General features: G+C 47.9%; 1 pseudogene; it reads right to left on the bottom strand.

Annotated features, from left to right (window-relative positions):
* Nucleotides 1-4,080: 4,080 nt before the first annotated feature.
* LOC124105249 (lysine-specific demethylase 4D-like) lies at nucleotides 4,081-5,318 on the bottom strand (annotated as a pseudogene).
* Between the last annotated feature and the right edge of the window lie 2,129 nt (nucleotides 5,319-7,447).

The following is a 7,447-nucleotide window of genomic DNA, read 5'->3' as shown; positions in this document are numbered from 1 at the left end:
ATTTGATGGCATGTATAGAATTGAAGTTTGAATTTAGGATTTTATGTTGAGGTCGGGCACTTTGATGATATAGAGGTTAGTATATGTTATCTTCTTTGGGGGGTTGCTCAAATGCAGGCGGATATTAACAAAAGAATAGACAGGAGTATTTGGGGGTAGTTAAGGGCTTAGGCGGACTATGGACCAATTCATAGTATTCATCTATTTACATTTAGTAAGTTGTACGTAATCTGGGTGGTCATGCTTAAGAGGAAAGATGGGGGAAAGGTAAGGAAGCAAACCAAGAAAGAGAGAGGGAGAGAGGAAAGAAAGAGAAAAGAATAGAAAAGAAAAGGAAATGATAATAAAAAAATAATAATAAAATGCAGTAAAATAAAAATTACAATTAAAAAAATTATAGTATAATTATAGAAAAGAAAAAAAATTAAAATTAAAAAATTTTAAAAAATTAAAAGAAAAAAAGGACACTGTTAGGCTTCTATTTTATTTGCTTCCAGTAGGTGGTGCTGTGCCTTCCGGGCCAAGATTTTGCCTTCTGGCTGTAGGAAACAATCCGTGTGAGGCCACTCCCTCCTCCCCCCCCCCTGTTGTCTCTCAAAACCTGTTGGCTTAGGTTTATTCCTGGTTTCTAGTCCCCTGGCTTCTCCTGTCAGCCAGGCCTTTCCCAGTGTGATACCTCTCAGCAGTTCAAGCTACACTCTGGGCCTGAAGTTTCCTGGACGTGGAGCGTGGCTTTTGGGAACTGGCACCTTATTGTTTTGATTCCCTCCACTAGCCCCTCCTCCGAGAGCTGGCGAGACAGGTTTCGTTTTCGCCGCTGGTGGGAGGGAAGAGTTGGGGGTCAGGTGCCTTTACCTTTCCCCCACGATTCTATTCACGCTCACTCTGTTAATCACGCCCCCGGAAAGCCGGGGAGAGATTTTATGTGATTTCCCCGCTGTATGGGAGATGGTCTAAATTTCACAGACCTGTTCTATCGCTGAATGAGCTGCGATCTGTCGAAAACTGGTGATGGTGATGTCAGCTCTCCAAGATGGTGGCCACTGGCTTCCTTGGTGGGCTGACCGGTGTGGAAGACAGAACTGGACCGCTTCCTTCCCCCGTGTCAAACCCAGAACTCAGCCCGGAGCAGAGTGAGGGCACAGCCGGCAGGAGCCCACAGAATCTGCAGCACCGTTTCTCTGCGTTGCTAGCTCACTATTTCTAGGGACGCCTTTTCCCAGCGCGCCGCATTCTCTAGCAGTGGGGCGGGCCACTGAATAAACAGTTTATATCTCCAGGCGGACAGATCGCTCGCGGTTGAGCCCCAGTAACCGATCCTCGGGCGATGGAAATCCTTCTTCTAGGTTTTGGTGCACCCCAATTTTGCTGGAAGTTCCTAACAAGATAGCTTTTGGCCATTCTAACTTGTCATTCACCCGCGCAGTGACGCGGTACACGGGGGTGATGCACTCCATTCGCTGCCATCTTCCCTCTCTCTCTTGCATTGGAACTTAAAATATATACATTGTTGATGCCTAGGTTCCCTTTCTAGAGATTATATTACTTGGTTTAGAACCATCAACTTATGGATTCCAGTGGTTGCCAAATTCGTGTGAGAACAAAACCATCCAGAGAACTAGTTAAATTGGGGTGCTGAGTCCTACCCTAGCTCCTCATTCAGTAGGTCTGGAAGGTGCGACCCCAGCCTGGCTTTTCTAACAAGTTCCAGATGATACTGAGACTCTGGGAAAGGGAAACACACTTCAAGAATTACTGATGAAGGCTGTCAAATTTCCATAGGAGAATCACAATGAAATCTTTTACATTCTTTTTATTGGGTGTGTGTTGGGGGTACCAGGAATTGAACTCGCGGGCACTTGACCACTAAGCCACATCCCCAGCCCTATTTTGTATTTCATTTAGAGACAGGTTCTCACTGAGTTGCTTAGTGCCTTGCTTTTGCTGAGGTTGGATTTGAACTCATGATCCTCCAGCGCCTCTGGCATTATAGGCATGCACCACTGCACTGGAGTCTTCTATATTATTTGCTACTCAAATAATGATCTATGATCAGCAGTATTGATAATACCTGTGGGTTTTTTGAACACATAGAACCTAGATCCCAGCTCAAATTTCATAATTGAAATCTGCAGTGTGATACATCCCCATGTGATTGAAATGCACATTTAAGTTTGAGAACCACTGGTCTGGGGATCTGAGGTAAATCTATGCTGTATTCAGCAAATAATAATTCTCCATTTTAGCAAATGACAACTCTCCATTGGAAGTTCTTGACTAGGTACTGTGCACTATCAGAGATATTCCTGCTCCAACAGGTCCAAAATTGTTCCCAGATTTCAAAGTTTCTATTATATAAGGAGCTACTGATTTTCATGCTATATTTTTGTCATATGTGCAAGAAGTTTGCCTAACATTTTCCTTCCACATCAAACTTTAGCTATGACTGTATCTGATCTCCCCCCTCAAATTGGCCCCACCTCCAGCATTTCTCCACCCAGTTATCTAGAAATGAACTGCCCCTTCCTTTCTCACCTGCTGCACAGGAAAAGCTACCACAATGTCATGGCCATAACTGATTTTCCCTTTCTTAGGCCTACCATGTGTGAGCCTTTAGATTTGATGAAGATTTATTTTTTGTAAAAATATTTTTAAGTTTTTTCATGACTAGAAAAAAATGCCATTATTGTAAAACTTAGATTCTGAACACCCCTTTCCACAGATGATGTGGTACTGTTGATAAGCACAAAACGCCTAAGTCCCAGGGTCTGCTCTGGATATAGATAAAGTTGGGAGATACATATATGAAAACACTATCCTAAAAAACATTAATTACAGTAACAACAGTCATGCACCACCACCAATTCTAACTTGAGATATTCCAGTAAGATTATAAAATATCATTCAAGAACTAAATACTGGATTCAGGTGTTTCTGCACCAAGGAAATGAAATATTTCTTTATTGATAATTCAGTCAAGAAATAATAGTGGAGAGAGATATGAATGAAAGAACAATTTTATTCAATCAGCCTCGATACAATTCCAATGTTGCCAGATTATTCATGGCTCCAAATTGTTATTTTCTCATTGCTAGTGCACCTCACTTTGTTATGTCACTATTATTAGGGACAGGCCTAGGCCAAAATTGTCACTTGATTGGGAAGTTCTATGGTTCTGAGGATTGAGGGAAGAGGCACAGCCACATTTGGCAGCATATCCAATAGCCACAGTCAGAAGTTTCAGGCCATTGACTGATGGCAAATAATTCAGAATTCATAGATTTAAGTCCATCTAGCTTTAACCCCAGTATATCAGAAAGGGGTGCCACAGACACTGGAAACCTCATTTGGGGACAGTATTCTATAGGCATAAATGATCAATTGCTACAACCTTAATTAGGTTCAGAGTTGGGGTGTGGTTCCCATAAGCACTCCTTGAAAAATCTCTAAGGTCAGAATATTGGGAACAGTTAGTCAAACACTGCCAGGGAGATTTCCCATGCTGTTGTCCAGGGACAGCAAGTACTTGCAAGGGTACATCAGATTATAAGCATCCAGAAGTCCCCAAGATTTTAAAATGGAGGCACAGGAGCAGCCAGAAGCCCTTCTATGATGCTGCCATCAGGGCTCAGAAGTGCAAGCATGTGCACCAAACCACCCTCCTCAGATAGGGGTTGAGCTGAGGAGCCCAGAACTATGCTCTTTTTGCCCACCAATAGGAACCTCTTGGGTGAAGTCTGGAGTCAGTTTCTTAGTTTAAAGTTTCCCAAAGTCATCCACCACTCACACATTGCCAGGTAATGGGAGAAGGACTGGGCCACACAGACTCAAGAATGACCATGGGGGACAGAGATGGGGGGTTCTTGGGAACTCTGGGAGCAGCATCTCTGGGCTGGGCAGCAAGCACTTCTGTAGGCCACAAAGACAGGCTTCTGTACCTGGTACTTCTGGACACATGGGCAGAGGAGGGAGTGGGGGCAAGGACAAGTCCCAAGCTAGGCCACAGCCATCCCCCCACTCCGTCTCCATACAGACCCAGGAGAGGGTCAAGTGGATCAAGTCTCTGATGAACCCAGGTGATCAGTTCTCTTTGACCCACAAAATGAGTTCCATGTTGTCCACTACAGCCCTGTCTTGTCCACATTTCCACAGCTCATAGCACTCAGGTTGTAGGATGCTCACAAAGGGGTCCATGGAGAAGCTGACCCTGGCCTCCCCACAGCTGCACTGAGACACCACTTTGCCATAATCAATCCACCACAGAGTGGCGAAATTGATGGCCTCTGCACAGTTGAAGCCAGGGTTGAAGCCAGCATGGTAGCCATAGGGAAATGTCACCATGAACTCACCAGCCTCTTGAGTCACGCGGTTGAAGGAAATGCCATTCTCATGGAGGACTGTGGGCGAGATGAGGGCCACCTTGTGCCTCAGGAAGGCCTCACAGCCCTGGGAACTGCCCGGGAAAAGGTCCCTGGCCAGGCGCTCCAGGCGCTGCCCGTGTTCAGGGGGCACCACATACCACATTTTGGGCTCCCCAAAGTGCAAGTAGTTGATGCTGTAAAGCTCCATGTCCTCCGTGTGCCATGCAAAAGTGGTCTTCCACATGCCAAAGTACAGGTAGGGCGTGTTGACACCTTCAATGACAACTCCACATTCCTGTTCCAACAGGTCCTGAATGGTTCCCAAGTGCCCCAGGTTCCACTCTTTAGTGTTCTCATCAAATTAGGAGCCACTGATGTCAGCACCATAAATTGGTGAGTCATAGAGGCGGCTATTCCTGTAGTTTCTCTCCAGATCTTCAAAATTCAGGTGTGGGGGAGTTCTATACTTTTCACTGTCTGCCAGGAGGTGATACTCTCCCACCATCATGGCTTATTTGTGTGTGTGTGTGGTATTGAGTGAACATACCTGCCTTCCCACAGACCACCTGGACCCAGGTGGGTATATTCCAGCACACAGAGAAAGTTTCCTGTTGGCAGCTGCCATCCACAGAAAGCCCAGGTTAGGAGCACCCTGGCTATACACCTGAATTCTGCTCTAATATAATCAGCACCCACTTAATGTAATCACAGAGCTAGGTTCCTAATTTGACATCTCATTTAATCCATACCCATCCACTCTCCCCCTTTTTAATCCAGTCTAATCAAATCAAGAGGTTGAAAATCAAGGATCAGAAAAGGCAAACAAAGATTACCAAAAAAAAAAAAAAAAACAGTTGGGATAAAAATATCAATACAAAATAGATTTATAAGATCAAAGAGAGACATGTTATTGCTATTGGGGAAAAAAAAAAAAAAAAAACCTCACTAGGAACACATTGCAGCAAATAACTTCAAGCTCCTAACCACCCAGAGCTGAGATACAGAAACCCAAGACTGAGCATTATAAGGTAAAACCAACACATCATGCAAAGGGCTTTTTTAAAAGACCAATATAACATAGAAGAACATTAACAATGCTATAAAAGTTTGAGCAACAGACTTAACTTTGATCATCTAAACTGCAACAACCACAAAGCGAATGGAAAATGCTTTTCAATGCATAGAAACCATTTACAAAAACTTACCCAAACTACAAAATAAATATTAATTAAATTCCACAGAATTAATATATTGGACATAATCTTGACCACAATAAAGTAAAATTTAAAGTGAACAATAGAGCCACCATGTTGGTAAACTGACGTCACCATACCTGTTTTTGACTGACCGCAGCTCATTCAACCATAGAACAGGTAATTTCAGGCTGCAATTCGCCTGCGGCTTGCAGACAGATTGCTAGGGTTCAGCACCTGGGTGCTTCTTAAAATCTGATCTTATTGGAGTGAACACCGAGCGCGGGGCGGCCAAGTTCCGGCTCCCGGAACCGTCCCGGAACCGCCCTGGCTCAGGGCTGCGGAGCCTGCGGAGGCTGCTTCTTGGACCCTGCTACTATCAGAGCAAACACCAAGCACTAAGAAGCCGAATTCCGGCTCCCGGAACTGAGCCCGCGGGGACTGCTTCTTGGAGCTTACACTTATAGGAGCTTACACCGAGCACGGAGCGGCCAAGTTCCGGCTCCTGGAACTTCCCTGGACCGGGGCTAGGAGCCCGCGGAAACTGCATCTTGGTCCAGGTCCTGCTGAGGGCCGGTCAGGACTCACCCGTTGCTTGGGTTGCCCGGCAAGGGGAACGAAATGCTGCCATTCGCATAGGATACCAACATGGCAGAGATCTGATGTCAACAGAAAGCGGTGGAGGAGAGATCTTCATCAATACCAGCGGTGACATAAGCAGTTGGTCTCCTGGTAAGGGGGGTGAGGCTCAGTCACCCGAGTCTCCTCAATTTGTCCTCGAGCCAGAGGGAAGGAGCCGGGCCGCCGCCAGCCCCCGGAGCAGGCCCAGCGGCTCGCCAGCGTGGTGACTGCGTGACCCCAATTGGAGAGGGGGCTGAGCGGAGCCGCCACCCACACCCGCCAGGTGGACAGACCCACGACCCAGTAGTACATGGGCGTGGTAGGAGGGGCAGGGCAGAGCCGCCCTTCGCGCTTGCAAGGTAAACAGACCTGTGACAGCCTGGCGGGTCAGGCCCAGTGGCCTGCCAGTGTGGTACACACATCATCCCAACTCTAGTAGGGGCAGAGCAGATCCTTCTCCCACGCCTGGATCAGGCCCTGCCGGTGTGGTGGTCACGTGACCCCAATTGGAGTGGGGGCGGAGCGGAACCGCCACCCGTGCCCGCAGGGTGAGCAGACCAGTGATCAACCTGCAGATCAGGCCCAGGGGTCCGCAGGCATGGGAGGAGGGGCAGGGCAGATCCGCCGCCCGCGCCTTCAAGGTAGGCAGACCTACAACAGACCGGTGGATCAGGCCCAGGAGCCTGCCGGCATGGTACAAACACCACCCTAACTGGAGTAGTGACAGAGCAGAGTCGCCTCCCTTGCCAGGAACAGGCCCAGCGTCCTGCAGGCGGGGTAGTCACGACACCCCAATTGGAGTAGGGGCAGAGCAGAGCCTCCACCTGTGCCCGAAAGGTGGGCAGATCTGCAACCGACCAGCGGGACAGGCCCAGTGGCCTGCTGGTACGACAGACACGTCACCCCATTTGGAGTAGGGGCAGAGTAGAGCTGCCGCCCGCGCCTGCAGGGTAGGCAAACCTGCAACCGACCGGCGGATCAGGCCCGGTGGCCTGCCGGCGTGGTACACTCGTCACCCCAATTGGAGTAGGGGCAGAACAGAGCCACCACCAGCTCCCAGAACAGGCCCAGCGACCTGCCGGCGTGGTAGCCACGACACCCCAATTGGAATAAGGAGAGAGCAGAACCGCCGCCCGCACCTGCAGGAAAGATACGCAAGCAGTATGAAAAGACAAGGAAAGAAAGGACCACAAGCAATGCAGGTCAACGCAACTTTAGAAGAGGTAACAGCTGCAGCAGATGGAATGTCAGATAAAGAATTCAGGATATACA

Source organism: Marmota monax, unplaced genomic scaffold, assembly GCF_021218885.2.
Source record: "Marmota monax isolate L192 unplaced genomic scaffold, Marmota_monax_Labrador192_F-V1.1 WCK01_AAM20220418_F8-fsc00104, whole genome shotgun sequence".
In the NCBI taxonomy this organism is placed as follows: domain Eukaryota; kingdom Metazoa; phylum Chordata; class Mammalia; order Rodentia; family Sciuridae; genus Marmota; species Marmota monax.
This window is presented reverse-complemented; position numbering and strand designations above follow the sequence as displayed.